The 18,135-nt window shown below is 43.9% G+C and overlaps 1 protein-coding gene across 4 annotated transcripts in view; it reads left to right on the top strand.

Annotated features, from left to right (window-relative positions):
• Positions 1 to 18,135, top strand: part of Apba1 (amyloid beta precursor protein binding family A member 1) — a 198,502-nt gene that overhangs the window by 139,253 nt on the left and 41,114 nt on the right. The window lies entirely within an intron of this gene.

The following is an 18,135-nucleotide window of genomic DNA, read 5'->3' as shown; positions in this document are numbered from 1 at the left end:
TTGGCACCCTGTTTCCCTTCCAGAGACCAAATACACAAAGTATTTTGAGGCAGGAGGTTGTTCAGCACAAACACTGCTTAGAGTCTGAATCCAGCCACCTTCTTACTGAATGGGAGGCAGTGTCAACATCCTGGGAAGTAAAGTCCTAACGGTAGTACCTGCCCTGATCACCTGTACTCCTGTAAGCTGATGGAAGAAGAGAAGGATACCCTGACTTCATCTGGGTCTTATATTTCTTGATGTTATCCCTCTCTACCCTGCATTCAGCATTACAGCCTGCAGTGATTCTGCTTTTTCTCTTAACTGTTGCTAGGAGACTGTCAACCAAGGTCAAATGCACATGCTAATTAATTAAGACTCATTAGCAGCATCTTACCCTATTGACCTTGCCTCTGTGTTGTTGAGCCTACAAGGACAAGAAAAGGAATTGTATCACTGCCAGGGATTCTGTTTCTGTGCAGGATTCCTGTGAGGTGCTCTGAATCCAGGGGTTCCCTCTGCAGATCTTCACCTGCTCATGAGGTTCTGGCCAGCCACAATATTTCCAGGATCAGATAGCAAGGGAAAGAGTTGAAATGGGATCCAAAGTCAAGCTGACCAAATTTAGTAGGGAGGCATGTTCTGTCAGTGCCCGGTTTCCCCAAGTGGGTCAGTTCCTTGCTGGGATGTGATGTGGCGGTGTTAAGAGTCCATGTGAAAGAGTACACTCTTTGTTATCTTCTGGGATTCAAGCTGTTTAGATTAAAAGGGCAAATGGATCCAATAGTCCCCTAGGCTTGGATGGAAGGGTAACAGTGGAAGCAAAGGTTCTTATCCAGAGACAGCAGAAATGGGCTCCACTGTAGTCGTTCTATCAAGCAGAACTCAGAAAAGGAAGGAAACCCACTGTGTAGACAGTCATGTTGGTTTTAATTGAAGTACCTTGACATATAGGGCTTTGCCAGAATGATATATATGGCCTAACCACAGGCAGTGATTTTCATTGCTTTTCCTTAAAAAAAAAATCTTTATTTTAAATTATTTTTTTTTAAAGTCTTAATTTCATACACTCATGCACCAAATTTGGATTGTTTTCAAACTCCCATTGCACTCTCTGTTTTCTTTCTTTCCCACTACAACACTTGTTCCCAAAAAATGCCCTGTCTTACTTTGATGCCTCTTTTTTGCTTGTTTTTTGTTGACCCACTGAGTTTAACTATGGCTACATGCATGAGCATGAGTTTGGGAGTTATTTACCAGAACATAGGCACCTTATCAGATGGTGCATCACTGATGAAAATGACACTCCCTTCCCCCCAGCACCCATTAACTGCTCGAAGTCCCTCAGAGAGCATTTGGGACCTCATGAATCCTTCCTCTATGCACGGTGAAATAGTAAAGGGCCCAGTTGTGAGCAGATCTTGTGTAGGTGGCCATAGTTTCGCTGAGTTCCTAAGTCCAATGGCCATGTCATGCCCCAAAGGCAGTGTTTCACAGCATTTCTCCCTGACCTCTGGCTCTTATATTCTTTCTGCCTACTCTTCTAGAGTGTTTTCTGAACTTCAAACAGGGTACTACAGAGGTCTCTTTTAGGGTCAAACACTCCACAGTCACTTATTCTCTACCCTATGACTGGAGTTGAGTCATTATATAAACCATCTTATAGCTTCATGTCAAAGGTCTCTGTCCATCAGGCTTTGCCGAATGTAACACACTTCTCTCTCTTGGGCTAGTTCTACTCCCTATATCTCAATATGGCTCTGGCATCTCCAACATCCTGGGTTTCTCCAATGCAATCCAGGCTCCATTTTCACAGCTTCAGAAAATGGCTTCTCAGAACTTCCTTGCAAGGACTCCCATGCCACACGCCTAGCCGTAGCAGCTCTCCTCAACCTTGGGAGAAGATTCTACAACCCCCTTACTTGCTACTGTATCCTTCATGACTCTAAAGCCAGAACCACATGAATAATACAAGTTTGGGATACCACTTACCTCCCTTGAATCACATTTGCTGTAGCATTTCTTTGTTGCTCCTTTTTGAAAATTGCTTAGGCTTTCCTTTTTATAAGTTGGAAGCTTCGCTGGGTAGGGTCTTGCCATGAGGACACCCAGTCTTTATTCCATTTTGAACAGGCTTTTCTTTAATCTTCCCATCTTTCTTCACAAGCCTTAGCTCCAACATTAAATTTTCCTGGTGTTCTTTTTTCACTTCAGATTGTACATTTTGTACTTCCTTAGCCCTGCTTGCCCTATTTCATTGTAGGCCTGCAGAAGATTGATTCCTAATAACCACAGGACAGAGTCAGTATTAGGGTGTCTTGAAATCTCCTCCACCAAGGAAATTAATCCTTTTCATTTAGGCCTCAAGCACATTCTTAGGACAAGGGCAGAAAGCAGCCACATTCTTTGCCGAAATATCACAAGAATACTGAGTTGCTAATACTGCTCCCCTCTGATACCTCTTGAGCTGGGCCTCCAGAGTCCACATTTCTCTCCGCACTGTTGTATTCCAAGCTCCTAATAGGATGCCTTTTTAAGCCCCATTTACAGCATTCAACTGCTTTCCCACTCCAATGTCCCCAAAACAGCAGGGGAACAGGCGACTTACTATGTATGCTGACTGTTTATCATATAGATAAGGAGTTGCTGTAGGGAAAAAAGAGAGCTGGGTGGAATCTAGCTTTGGGTCAAGAGTCCTATTTTAAGCTTTATTTTATTTCATTTACTGTGTAGGAATGTTTTGCCTGCATGTCTGTCTGTGTACCACATGTGTGCTTCAGCCCCACAGAAGCTAGAAGAGGGTGTCAGATCCCCTGGAGCTAGAACTATAGATGTCTGTGAGGCACCATGCAGGTGCTAGGGACCTATCTTGAAAATAATTTACCCATCACAGAGAAACAAACAGGTGTCTTTCCCAAATGCATGATATATTGTTCATGCATGAAAAATGAGGAAGAACATACAGCAAGCAAATCTATCAACTTGACAGTCTAGCTCTAAGAGATGCCACCAACAACCTGAAGCAGGCTTCACTCGTGGATGGCAATTAGGGGAAGCACAATAGCATAATAGCCCAGGGCACAGCAAGCCACCGCTGATGGGAGTGAAGTCACTGAAGGACTGTGACTGGGTACTTGCTCTGCAGCTGAGAAATTGAGAACAATGGAGGCTAGATGGTCACCCAATTAGCCAGGTCAACCAGGGTGCTGGATTCTCAGTGGTTACCAAGGTCAGAAGCAGGACATCTTGGAGAAGACATGGTCACTGGAAGGGTCCTTTGTTGATAGTATACATAGTTCATGTGCACTGAGGTACATTGGAGACCAGCTGCTGGAACTGCCTCGAGCCTGGGTTTTTATGGTTCTTCTGAGGTTTATGTAGCCCTTGCAGACTTGTGGTTCCTGCTTCTGATGGGCAAAGGCTGCCTGATTCTAAGGCATGGACAGTTAAACCCAGGTGCTCGCTTCAGCTCCAGCCCTCAGCACGTTCTGATGTCAGGAACGTATAAACCACTCCATTTTGTTTTCATATTTTTGTTCTACATGTTCATTATGGAGCCAAACCTGAATCCTTTGGAAGAGAGCAGTGATTTTAATCACTAAGAAATCTCTCCAGTGGGGCAAGAGTCTTAGTGTGTTTCCTTACCTCACTGGGCTAATTGAGGTGTGCACTGGTCAGCAGTGGGCACTAGGTTTTATCTGCCTCCCTGACTCCAGAGCACAACCTGGCATGAGGTCCTAAGTCTTTGCACAGTCCGTGACCTAAGAGCATGAGTAGCAGTTGAGTTTTAAGTCTTGCCTCTATGCCTGACCTGATCATCACTTTTCCACTGAACCAGAAGAGTATTAGGACTGTGGTCCCTACTCATAAGTTAAAAGTTCATCTTAAACTTATGTGTTACAGTGCACGTAAGGTATTGTGCAAGACCCCAGGGATACTGTTTGACAGAGGTCTGTCTGCATAGTGTTCTGCTTGAAGCCAGTCCTTTATCCAGCGCATAGCTAGCCCTCTCAGCCTATTCTGCTCTTGAGGCTTTCATCTGAATCCTTCCTTGATGTTTGAGACTACCACCACATAACAGATCACCCCCCAAATTTAGCAGCATAAAGCAACCACATATCCGTTTCAGAGTGCAGAACCTCTGGGAGGCTGCAGGCAGGCATCAGGGGCCTGTTACCATTGTAAAGCTTTCCTGGGAAAAACTCTGCTCCCAAGCTCCCATGCTATGGTCAGGATTCAGCTCTTCAAAGCCAATTGGCTGACAGCCTCCATTTCCCATTGATTGTGGCCAGGGGCATTCTCAGTTCTTTGTCCCATGGGCAAAACAAGAAGGCTCCAGAATCTGATGGCAAGATGGAAGCAATGGTCCTTGGTAACCCAATCATAGAGGGACAGTGCACCACTTTCACTTTATTTCCATGTTTATGCTGATATCTGACCCACATGTCCTTCCCAGGAAGAGGCTTACATAGGGGTCTGACCTTTGGGGACCGTCTGAAAAGCCTCTTTCTCTCCCGTAGTTGGTATCACTCACTATGTCGGCAAAGACTGCTGGCCTTAAAAGCTAAGAGGGAGGCCAGAGCTAACCGTGTCTTCTGCCATTGCCCTCCTCAGCCATTCCCAGTTCCTAGGCTGTTGTCCCAACTGGTGGCTGTGAGAAAGGAATCCTACAGGTCCCAAAGTGACTGGTGGTGAATGAAGCCAAGTGCTTCATTCATAGGCGTGAGCAGCACAGAGGTGGAGGCGGTGGTTACACCCGAGAATGCAGGATGAGAGAACACTGCACACATTTTAAAAGGGAGCTTTTGTGCTGAAGGACAAGCACATTCATGGCCCACTCTTAGGCTGATTTTATTTTCAATCTTAGGGGGCTGTCAGTGTCCAAAGAATGTGCTGTGAAGACTTAGGAGCTAAGCATTTGGTCTCTGTGCTTGGAGTCTCCCCTGACTGTGGGAAGAGAAGAACCTACCACGAAGCTGTAGCCTTCAGCCCTGCTCAGCCTCACTTGGGCCTCTAGTTAACCCAGTGTATTGTATGAGGAGTTCTCTCTGGGAAGAGATGCAGGAATGGCTGGGAAGCATGGAATTCAGGGGAACTGCTGGGGTTGGGAGAGGCCTGCAGGCTGAACCAGCCTTGAGGCGGCCTGTTGTTCTCAGCACTGCGCTGTTTCCTTCCAGTGTGCTGTGTGGTTCCTATTCCTTATGCTCCCATCTCAGTACCACCTTGCTACTAGCAAAGTTTTCCATCACAGATGTGATCCATAATTGATGCAGCCTAGAGAATGTGGTGATGAATAATTAAGTAGGTTTCAGGTACAGAAGGAACATTAAAGGGAAGGAATCATTGAATGAAAACAAAATAGCCAGGGGAAATGGTTCAAGTTCCAACATGCCAAAAGGATGCTTCCTATATCACAGAAGGCCTAGGTTTTGATTTTGAGTCTTCTGTCTGATAACTTAATTCATGTGTGAGCTGGTCATCTCTGGCTAGTACTAAGAAGATGATGAGTTTTCCACAGCAGTAATGGCTTCCAGAGCCTTGTCTAATGGCCCCCAAAGCAGTTTGAAGAGTGGTCAAGGGAAAGTGGCTTCACTGTGAGCCAGAGAGAGTTAATTGGCAGGGAGTATTAGTCTGGACAGTTCATAACCAACATCCGAAGATTTTATCACTTAAAACAGGTAATAGACGGAAAAAGACATGTGCAGAAATATCTAACCCCATCAACCAGGAACACCCAGAGTACCATCCCACAAAGGGCTTTCCTTCTTGAGTGGTGGCTAATAGTTACAGGAATTGCAGGCCATTAGCCAAGGCCGTGGAGGGTACACTCTAATTGCCACCAAGACTGATCAGACTCAGAACAAAAGAGATGGGCAAGTCCAGAGAAGCAGTCTCTGTGATCCTGCCTCCCACTGGCCACTGAGCTTGCCCACACACAGGAAAGTACCAGTTCAAATGGCTGGTTTTCCAGCTATAGATTGCTTTAGATACTCTGTGTTTTGTTCTACTGTTTAGCCCTGTCCACAGCTCATTAACTAGACAGGTAGCCTCAGAGGGAGCCCTGCTGACAGGTTTGACAGAGGGCTTGCTGAGTAGGAAGCTAATGCTCCAGTGAGAGCAAAGGCCTTTGTGTACCCAGGAACCTCCCTGCCGCCATGAATCAGAGCATAAGAACTCTGAAGCTCCCCACCCCTAAATTCTGCAACCACCCCACTATCTCAGCTTCCCTGTGTTTTTTCCAGATCAGTTCTACCCACACGGGTCTTGTCCTTCCTTTTGTTGGCTCTGCCCAGCAGATACAGTTGTTTCCTAGCCCGATTTGGGATCATCTGTTGGCCTGGTCCAAGCCATGCTGACCATGAGGCAGCTCTTTTCTGGTTTGTCAGAGCCCCCTCTCACGTGTGGTGCATGGGGAGGCTGTCAGCACAGTGACAGAGCATGCAGTTAGCATTGCGGAGTACACTTCCAGCAGCCTAGGACACTGGGGCATCCGCTGATCAGGATTCCCTAAGCTCTCTCCACAACCTAGGTACAGTCTGATCAAGGCCCGAGAGAACATTTTCAGCCACCCTCCCCCTTTCTTCACCAGAGCTGAATACTTCTTCACAGGTTCTATAAACGCAGCAGAGTTTGCAGGGTGTGAAAGTCTCTGGTAGCACCTCCGAGCTGAGTTTATTTTCCCCAGAAATAGTAGGTGCCGCTGACAGCAAAGGTGGGCCAGATCCTTCTGAGAAATATCAGCTGATGACGCTGCACCAATGACTCAAGACAGTCCTGGCCACCCGACACTGAAGGGTTAATATGGAGGGTCAGGCACCCTGGAGGTGGCCACATCTCCTATTACCAGTTGCATTATTGACAAGGCACCTGACACCACCGAAAGTGTCCACCGACCAGCACCGAGATCAGTTCACCTCAGCTCACAAGTGGACACACTAGGGCTCGTGTCATCGCCCAAACAGTACTTGGAAAGATGGAGAACTTTTGGATGTACCAGTTTGAAAGTCAGGAAGAAGAGGTATGTGTCCCTTGGGCTGCACCAGGGGTTGCTGCCTGGCTTCAGTCCTCTTGCTTCTGGCACAGCCAGACTGTAAGCTGTGCTCTGCATTTCCCTTGATAGTAGAGAAGAGGTGAGGAGAGGGCATTACTCAGGACGGAGGAAAATGAGCTTGGAAATGAATGGTGGCCTAGAGAGCAGGGGCCATTTTGTACTGAGCCGGGACCTGGGGAAGGTGTGCGTGTTGCTGTGTCTCCCCAGGGATGCTGCTTTTCATTCTCTGTGTTCTGATGGGCGGTTCATCTGGACACTGCATTCCCCCCATTCCGGGCTGTGGTGTCCTTCACTGCCAAGGGCTGATGCATATCAATGGCTATTAGTGCCTTGTGCACAAATAACCACCTGGCTGGAAAATGAGGTAACAGGTATAATGTGCTCCTGCATGGTGCAGGCATACAGTAAGCCATTTGAAAATGCTAGCTGTTCCCATTTCTAGCCAATGACGTGCTATTGTAAATTGTGAGTGTAGCTGCATCTCCTCCTTTGTCTGCTTTGGTTTGAGACCGGGTTTTTCTAGGCAGTTCAGGCCAGCCTTGAACTCACCATATAGTCCAGGGCAATCTCAAACCCTTTGTTTTTCCTGTCTCAGAGTCTCAAGTGCCAGGATCACAGGCGTACACCACCACACTTGGCTTGCTTATACTCTGCTCAGTTCCATTTCTTAATAAGCATTTAAAGTGCCTGGGTTTTGCTCTCGGGTGCAGGTGACCGGGCAAGCATGAGGCATGCAACAAGGAGGGAATGAGAAGTGAACCAAAAGCTTTCTTATTTATCCAGTTTAATGCATTTCAAATATACCAGGTGTGGCTATTTGGAGAGCTTTATCAGGTGATGGGTTGGTTTCCTTGTACACTGATGGCTGGTTTATAACTAACTGGTTAATCTTCTGTCTTGAGAACATGGCTTCAGAAGCATGGAGCACTGGTGACCGTGACCAAAAAAGAAAAAAAAGAAAGAATTTTTTTCTGTGTTGTTCACATGATGAACAACATCATGTTGTTGAGCGCTGCCAAGCATGGCTCCCTAGGGTCTGGGCAGCTTCCATGCAGGTTTATGAGCTTAAGGATGGGAACTGAAGGATGCTGCCTGTAGGAAAAGAGAACAAAAATGCACAGAGAAGGTTAACTGGCAGTTCTTTCCAAGTATTCCACCAGTATTAATTGAATCCATTATGAATGTATATATAAAACACCTCATTAGGCCCAAGCTATTATCATCTTAATGACATAATTATGCTCATTCAATGCCTATGCTAACTTCACTACTTCTCCACATTAAGGAAATACAAATGTGCATTGATAATATTGTTTGAGTTACACTATAGAGTAGATAATTATGTACTTCTTAATCAGCTTCAAATTTCAGAAGCATGAACATACATTGGAGAAACCAGAAACTCCTCATATATTTGAGGATTTTTTTCAAAAACAGTTCTACAGTGGAATAAGGTTAATTTAAAGTAACTCAGACAAGTAGGGAAACTGTGTACTGATTTGTCGGAGGAAGATATAAAGGCAGGTCAACTCAGCTTAAACGGGGACACTATCTGGGAGTCAGAAGCCCCACAGAGTCTCAAAGTTGACTGGAGAACTGGGGCATGGGCTGCAGCTTGTCCGGTGTGCCTACACCTTTGAAATCCCATGTAAAAAAAAGTAGAAGAAGCAAGATGTTGTTTCGGGCTGGAAAGGACTGAATGGTCGAGTGCTTGGGTACAGTGTATGTCAAAACCACTTCTGCGAGTACTGGTGCCTCCTGCTGTGTCCACCATACTATCCTGGTCTTGCTGGGATGCATGAACTGCCAGCAAGGGTAATAGAACCGCATCCAGAATGAATGGAGAGCCATGGATACCAAGAACCACGTGTGTGCTCAGAATTTACTCTGTCAGGCAAAACGTATTTAAAACGATACAAGATAGGTGTCTGCGCATGTTCTATTCACATGTATTGAAATCCTGTTGTATATTTCATGAGGGCCTTTGGCTTACGTACTTGGAGAAGAAACGTGTGAATTAATTATAAATCTTGCCTTTGTTGGACTTATTAAAGTATCATGCCAGAGTACTGTAGTTTTATAATCCACAAGGGAGAAAGTCAAGCAGCACATGAGTGGCACAGATGAAACGCATGCAAGGATTCAAGGGAATCCTCTTGCCTATGCAGGTTGGGAAGCTTGCAGAGGAGGGGTAGTGTTTAAAATGGCTCTTTTGAGGCCCGTGCATATGTGGAGTCCAGATAAGGGACAGAAATAAAGTCACTGAGCAGCAACATGCAGGTCATAGGCTAGAAACAGGACATGATTCTGTTTGGTAATGAAAAAGGAGTTAGAACAAAGTGGCATGCTGGGGGTGTGGGCAGGGGGACAAGGGAGTTACAGCTGGGCCTCAGGGTGTCTTAAGCACTGAGATAATCTGGAGCCCATGCTCCAAGCAAAGAAGGTAGATTAAAGGGCTGGAATTGAAACTGATTTGCTCAGAGCTTTTTATGAAGAGAGGAAATAGGTCCCTGGTGAAGAAGGCTTACGAACTATTCATATTATCTCATTTGGTATATTGAATCCTTAGTCACAGAGGTCAGGGGTGAGGTGGGGATGGAAAAAGCGGAAAGGAAAACCAGATATTTCTCTGAATTGTTCTCTATAGGTGAAATTACTAAGAAATTCAGTCCCAGGTGGATTTGGCCAAGCTGTATTAGTTTTCAATATGTTATTTTTTTTTTCCTGCCCTTGATTGAAGTGGATTTCCTTCCCTGAGTTTCTTTGGAAGAGAAGCACTATAATTCAGTTAGACTCACAGCTAGGTAGAACTGACATCTTTGATTGGTGTCCTCACTCAGTGGTTTACTGGCGCTATGCTGTAATTAAGGGAAGTAGGGCAGGTGGGCGGGCGTGTCTTGTCGTGTAGATCAGTCACTACAATAGTATCACTTCCAGCTTTCAGATCCTGAAGACCTTTCTTGCATGGAAAGCAGTGGATGTGCCAGAAGCCTGGCCGTAGCCACTAATGAGCTATTTTTTTACCAATATGCCATTAAAGTGTTAGAGCTTATGAGTTAATGTAGAGTCTGTGTGGTATGGTTTTGTAGAGCCTTCTGCTCACTCTTTCACTTTATCTATGAATGAAATTTTAATGAGGAAACAAAATGAGATGAAGAAAGCTGGCCCTCTGAGCGCTCGCTGAGAAGGACAAAAAAATAAACTCGTGCTGTTGGAATTGTAAAAGACTGCTAATATTAGGTGGATGTTGAATAGGTGCCCAGACAACTAGCTACCCATCAGTGTGCGTTCACACCAGCCAGTCCTTGTGTCAGCCATAGAGTAGATGAGAACTGTCTTCTCTCTTTCTCAGGAAGGGTCAGAGAGGATAATTCAGAGCCATGAACAGGGAGGACTAAATTCAGTCTCTGGTCTATTAGACACCAGGGATTGAGAATTTAACCACATTTTCATCCTAAAACACAAAATAAGCCTTTAGTGTTTGAGCATAATGTAAAATTAAAACATTCAAGTCATTTTCAGTGGGAAAATGTCAACTGTCTTCTCTTCGTGCCCACTGTTTTATGAAATGGGCCCTTAGTGTTACAGCGCCCCATCGCAGTACTTTTGAGGACTCAACCTAATGTCTTATGAGTTGGCTGATGACTGCTTTAACCAACCACAGACTTGGAAGTCCCCAGAACAAAGTTGGGGGTACTATGATACAAAAAGGGTCTGTACAGCCTCTGCTTCCTCTCATGCTTGAGCTGTCTTCATCACAGCCGTCAGATCACATTGGAAAATATTTAGAGTATTGATTTGAGGGGGAGGATGATGCAATTTATGTTTTAAGAAAAGGCATCGAAGCATAAAATCAAATAGTCGTCTTCGTTCACATGTGACTTTGGCTACGTGATCAGAAAGGATCTTTTAAATTATGGATATTTCAGTGGCTGTTTTCTAAGGGCCTTCCTCTGTCACGTGACATTCCTGTTCTTTCAGGGTACTGCTAATATTGTCATCAGGTCATTTCTGTCTTCATCTTGCCAAAGCAGACTGGGTATTCATAAAGAATAGTTTATTTTCTTCATAGGTCTGGAGGCAAAATCCCAAAGTACAGTGTAAGGCATTATTTTATCAAATGCTTCCAGGTCACACTCCATCACTGAGGGAAGTCAGCTGAAACTGGAACTGAAGCCATAGACAAATCCTCACTTCTGCTCAGCTGGCTTGCTTATACAGCCTAGAAGCACCTGTCCAGGGCTGGTCCTACCCAAAGTGAGATGGGCCCTCCTACATCAGTTAGCAATCTAGAAACTGCCCCACAGGCCAGTCTAATTGAGGCAATCCCCTGGTTGACTCCCTCAGGTGACTCTGGGCTGTACAAGCTGACAGACAGTTAAGGCTGACTAGAGGGAACCCTTCCATCCTCAAACCATATCCAGGACCAGCTAAAATGTCTTTCAGAATAGATCATCTCATAAAGGCCTCATCCCTAACACTGGGAGGTTGAGGATTAAGTTGCCAGTGTATGAATGTAGGGACACATTCGGTCTCACTGGGGAACATGGGAGTCCCTTTTGCAGCTTTTTTATCTCATAGGTAATTTTTAAGGGCTAGTAAGGATAATTTTATTGGAATTTAAGAGAAAAAATTGAGGCAGGGAAATTGGAGCTCTTAGCAGTGGCCAGAAAGAGGGAGTGGATAAGACAAAGAGAAAAAGATGTGCTTTTCGAGTTAGAGGTCAAGAGAGCAAACAAGCTCAGCAAAGTAAGGCCTATTTAGATTAACCCTAAAGGGAAAGGACAAGAGTCTGTCTCTGTAATCTTTTGGACAGTTGACAGTATTACATCTTCACCCAGGACCAGGTGTAAGACAGGCCAGACCCATGTGTGTTTGCTGTTTCTTGTTTTGTTTGCGATAAAGTCTTCCTGTGAGGCCTTCGCTGGAATGGAGCTTACTATGTGGAACAAGCTGGCCCTGAACTCACAGAGAGGTGGCTGCCGCATGTACAACCATATTGACCAAGTCCATCTTTTTTTAACAAAAGAAAAAACCTATCAGGTAACATTTTTTTTTTTAATTTAAGAAACCAATAAAAACCATCATACGTAAGGGAGGCAATCTTTCCTTTAATGGCCTCAGCAGAGCCCTACCCTTCTTCCATATAGTATTTTAAATCTTCAGGAGGGACAATCCTGATACTCATTAGAAGAGAGTTCTCTCTTCAATTACCTTCAAGTCTGCTAATTTCTAACTAGCCACCTAGCAAATCTTAACACTTTTTTTTCATTCTAAAGTTAAGTGAAAAGTGTAGAGTAGAATTTTAGGAGTAACCAATCATATTATTTAATTTTGCAAAAATCTCAAAAGGAGCATTCTTCATACAGCCCTTCCCATCCCAACAGTTAATTGTCCAAGCAAGGGACAGTGAGAATGCTTAGATGAGGATTTCTGTTTGATGGCACCTTTCTCTTGAGATCATCAGTATCTTACACTTGTACATTATTTATACACTTTGTTGAGCTATCATCTTTTGTATATTTTTGTGGGCTACATTATAGTTAACATATATATATATATATATATATATATATATATATATACATACATACACACAGTGTGTCATAATAAAATTGGGGTAATAAGCATTTACATCTCTTCATCCATTAATTATTAAGTGTTGGGTACCTCATGCTCACCTAGTCTATGTGTTATAGACCGATAACCCATAGTTACCTCTACCTCATAGTCACCTCATCTATGTGTTATAGACTGTTAACTCATAGTTAACCTAACTCAGGAGTCATGGCTAGCTCTTCTGGAGTTAGGTTAAATACGAGTTCACAGTGACTCCTTCATTCTTACTGAAAACTTCTTGTCTCCTTTCTCCCGTGTCCTTCTCAGTCTCTAGTGGCCAGAGATCCATTCTGTTTCTCTTGAAATTAACATCAATAATTTCTACAAATGAGTTAAGAATAGGCGGTATTTGTCTGTTTTACTTAAGACATGCTCATTTTATGGCTCAGTAATATTTCACTGTATATCACATCATTCTTATCCACTGAAAACATCTGATTTGATCCTGTGTTGGGTGGGTATGTTTACAGTTTTTACATTCTTGTAAACTGATACAACATAGAATGCCATTCTTTGTCTCTTTTTGCTTTTTTTTTCATTTAAATTCTGCTTTATCAATATCACTATAGTTATTCCTGTTTGGTCATGTTTTGCATGTATCATGTATGATGATCATTTTCTAAGACTTTGCTTTTTAGTCTCATGATTCTTTACTGAAGAAGTGAGTTTACTATAGTAAGTAAATAGTCTTTTCCTCTTAACCCATTCATTCAGTCTATTTTGATTGGTGAATATAATCCATTTACATTCAAAATTGTTCCTTTTAAGCTGGGCTTCCTGTTGTTTTGTTAATTATTCGGGGCTTGCTTTGTTAATTCTGTTCCTCTTCACATCTTAATCCCTTTCTGTCCTGCTGAGGTTAATTCTCTGTGTGTGGTTCATCTGTCCTTCTAGTAAGCTTTGTGTATACTCAGGTGGCTTCTAGGCAGTAACTACCTTTTTCAGCAGGGTCCCTTAACTACTTCTCATCTTTACTGGTCTGCAGAGGATTTGTCCTCTCTTTATTATCTGGGTAGTGTTTCTGAGTGTAGTTCTTGGGGTGAGGGGTTTTGCCTCGCATTATTTTGAATGTATCATCCCATTCTCTTGTAGTCAGTGAGGCTTCTGTGAAGCAACCTCCTGTGAGTCTGAGGGACATCCCCTTCCTTGTGACTCTCCTCTTGCTAGTTTAAGATTCTTTGTCATGTGCTCTTGTCATTTTGACTCTAGTATGCGTTGGTGAGTGTCTGTTTGGGTTGGATCAATTATCATTTGAGCTTCCAGAATCTAGATGTCCATGTGTTTCTAAAGATTTGAGAGCTCTGGGGGATTTTTCCATGAAAAATGTTTTTCAGTGTCTTCCTCCTTTACTTCAGTTATGGGGGAAAGGTGTTTTTACTTCATGGTTTCCCATATGTTCCTAGAGTTTCTTCATTCTTATATATTGTTTTTAAATTTTTGTGTGACTAGGTGACTTCTGAAAGGAGCTTTTCTCAAATTCTGAAATTCTTCAGCCTGATATGGAAGTTTCCTTAGTATTTTTCATGTCACCAATTGAAGTTTTTACTTCCAAGCTTTCTTACTAGGTTTTGTTTTGTTTTGTTGTGATTTGTCTTTGGTGAGTGACAATTCATATCCTGAATCCTGAATTGTTTTTCTCATTTCTTTGTACTGCTTATCTCTTTCATGTCTTGCTGGGTTTCCTCCAGATTGCTGCTTAATTTTATTTTATTTGTATAGGCATTTCATAGATTTCTTTCTGGATGGTTACTTTTCCTTATGAGTATCATGTTTCCTGTCATATTTCTTGTGTCTTGATGATGTCTGCACATCTGGTGTAACATTCTATTTCTTCACATTACACAAAGTAGCTTTTGCAGGAAAGATATTTCTGTTTAGATGAGAGATAGGACATCAGTCAGAAGGATTTTTTTTTTTTTTTTTTTTTTTTTTAGTTTGGCTATAGTGTGTTCCAAAAGCAACCTTTGATTTCTTTATCTTTGATTAAGGTCAATAGTGTCTGTGTTATTTGGGGTCATGACATAGGCTTCTGTATGCTTCTGGAGACTCTACAGAGTTGATCCCTGAGTACACAGAGGTAGCATGGCAGCTTCCATAGCTTAGGTGTTGTGGGTTGTTATGAGGACAGGACTGTCTTCATGTCCTCAGGAAGGACTGCAGCAGCAGCAACAACAACAAAAACACCACTGTCTCTGCAGCCACACCTTGTGAAGGAGACCTCCAGGATGCTCAGGATATGAGTGGGAGATGCTGGGCCTGATGTGGAGCCATAGAGTGAGGCTTGGCTTTTCTTGGCTCCCCAAGATGAGCACACAGGTACTAGCATCTATAGCTCACACAAGCAGCCTTCCAGCATTCTTTTTGTGAATTATCAAAGCACATTCGTTTGGTCTGGTTTGCCTAAGATTGAAGAGCTGTGTAGTAGCCCAGAAGGCACGAGAGTGTAACATAAATATGCCATGATGTTTCCTTTTTCCTCTCATAGGTCATTGGCCAAAGTTTGCCTCTGATAAATCCTTTGAAAGTGAAACCTATATCTCTTTTTCTTCTTCTAATTTCTTCTAAGAGTATACCCACTGGGTGGATGTAGGTAAAGGAAGGTGTAGAAGCAGCCATTTGAATACCTTTGTAAGAGCTGGATCTGTTGGAAGATGCTTGAGCATGTTTGCCTTGGTCAGTGTCTTGGAGTTTTATTGCTGTGAAGAGACACCATGACCATGGTAATTCTTATAAGGAAAACGTATAATTAGGGATGGCTTACAGTTTCAGAGGCTTAGTCCGTTATTGTCATGGCAGGAAGCATGCAGGCAGAAACTGTGCTAGAGAAGAAGCTGAGAGTTCTATATCTTGATCCACAGGTAGCAGAAGGAAACTGTGAGCCATACTGGCATCACTTGAGCATAGGAGACCTCAAAACCAGACCCGACAGTGACACCCTTCCTCCAACAAGGCCACACCACCTAACAGTGCCACTCTTCATGGGCCAAGCATTCAAACACTTAAGTCTATGGGGGCTATTCTTATTCAAACCGCTACGGTCATTAAGTGGCAATTTGTAGCTGTATGTGTCAAAAGAACTTCACTGGAGCCTAAGTTAGTGTCCTCAAAGGAAAAATAGATTTCTAGAGCTCAAGATGAGCAACGAATGGTCTACACAGAGAAGCAGAGGGACTACGTCAGAGGACTCACCACTGACCACTAGAAGAAATCCTGTCAAGGAGGCAGTGGGCAGTGTTGTTCCATATCTCCTTTCAGTGCAGGTTGGAAGCAGTGTAACCAGTCCTTTATCCACACCTCCCGTTGCTGAGCACCTGACTACTTGGCAGACCCAGGCACTTGTGTTATAATGGAGACGGGATCCCTACTGCTTCAGAGCCTGACGATTAGGCAGGCACACACATAAACAAGTTTTAATAGAAACTACAGCACATTCTGTAGAGGAGAAGTGAGCTATGACTGGCATCTCAGAAAGTCCAGCGAGGGGCATCCTTCTGAACTGAGTGTTGAATGTAGGCAAAAGGAAGGGAAGCTGTGGATGGAGAAACTCACCTGAGCCTGTACTGGGCTGAAGGCACCAGGTGTCTGGGGAGAGGTGAGCCCCTGATAAGGTCGGTGTAGGGCCATAAAAGCTTTATCGGGGGGATGAGCAGAAGACTCATGCCCTCCTCTTCCCTGGCATCCCCTAGGCACCCAGCATTAACCACACCTGCCTTGCTGGGTTCTGTCTTCCACATCCCTGCCCGTCCAGACAGCCTGTCTCCCCACATCACCAAAGGAAGGTCCCATGCTCACGGGGTGGTAAGAAACCTGTTTGAGGATTATTGGAGTGGAAAATAAGGAAATGGGAAATACGGGGTTGTCTGTCAAGTAGTTCTGTATGAAGATGCCAATGGCCCTGAAAGCAAGCAGTTCAAGAAAACTGAACTGCAGCAGCTTTGCCAAGACTCAGAATGAACCTTAAAGACTTTGGGACATTGAAAATTTCTTTGGGGAAAAAAAAAATCAAGCCACAAATATCAAAAGAAGCTTTTTCAATGTGAAAAACTGGGTAGATTTAAGGTATTAAATTCTCATCCTTTTCCAGATTAATTTTGAGTCAGGCAAATAGTGCTAAATCAGTAAGCACCCAGCAGCTCTCTTGAGTGCTTACTGGAAATTCTTCATGCTTCTTTTGAAAGGCATGCAAGGCTGCTTTATGTGGCCAGGGGCCATAGGCTGTCACCTGATGCCTGATGCTTATGCCTTGACTGTGGCGACCATGTAAGGGACTTACGAGCCCTCATCTCCTTGCTGAGAATCAAATAATGAAATGACCAGAGGCTGGGATTACATAACCTCTTAGCAAAGCAGTGCATTGCACTGTGTCATCTTTCGGTGGCCCCTGTATTTCTTGTAATTCTGACTTTTTGGAAAAATTCTCCACCTACCCCCCACTTCCACCCCCAGTTTTAAATAGTGCCCACTGAGGTTCTCTGGTCTGTTAACATGCTTTATTCCCCACCCAGCAAAACTTCACTGTTTGTGAAGCATTTTCCCTTCCTGTGCGAAGATATTTTACTGACATCTCTGTGCCTTAACTTCCCCCAAAGGGACCAGCTGCAAAAAGTCAGATGTGCGTAAGTGCTGCTTTTGTTTGCTCTGGATTTGCCTTCCTGGCTCCCACATCCACACTTCCTGGGAGAACATATCCCCCTCTCGTGTAGCACATGGGCTCTCAGACACTACCCACAGCTGAAAGCACCACACCCTTGGTCCCCACAATGCCATCACTGCAGAATTGGTAGCCATCTCTGAGGCCCAGCCAGAAACGTTCCTCATCTCCCAAGATTTCAGGAGCTCACAGAACTTTCTGGTATCAGTTAGGTGGGGGTGTTTCCAGGCCTGTATTTGTCCTGTTGCTTGATTTTTTAGGTCATTCATTCAGCACATACTTACTGAGTACTTGCTGTATTCTATGCACAAATTAGAGTTTGTGTTCAAAGCTCCCAGTTGCCTGCACCCACGCCCCGGAGGCAACACCACACTGACACAGGGACCTGCTCTCTAAACCTGTTTATCTAAGCCTTCTTTTCTTTTCTTTCTTTCATTTTTTTTAGATTTATTTATTTGGTTTTTATACAGTATTCTGCCTGCATGTGTGCCTGTACACCAGAAGACAGCACCAGATCTTATTACAGATGGTTATGAGCCAGCATGTGGTTGCTGGGAATTGAACTCAGGACCTTTGGAAGAACAGCCAGTGCTCTTAACCTCTGAGTCATCTCTCCAGTCTAAGCCTTATTTCCAAGCCCATCATTTGACAGAGGATTCTAAGCTATGCTGACATGGTCCAAAACAGTGTGGTTTGAATGTTGAAATTTCTCTGAATTTTCAATGGCCTTTGAATTAAGAGAGACAACGTGTAGATGTCTGAGCTGAGAAGAAAAATGCAATGGGGAGTTTTAGTTTTCAGTTTTCCATTCAGATTGTCTTGGGCAGGTGATGTG

This window comes from Psammomys obesus, unplaced genomic scaffold (genome assembly GCF_907164565.1).
Source record: "Psammomys obesus unplaced genomic scaffold, mPsaObe1.curated_primary_1811, whole genome shotgun sequence".
Taxonomy (NCBI): domain Eukaryota; kingdom Metazoa; phylum Chordata; class Mammalia; order Rodentia; family Muridae; genus Psammomys; species Psammomys obesus.
The sequence above is the reverse complement of the archived record's forward strand: the minus strand, read 5'-3'. Positions and strand labels throughout refer to the sequence as shown.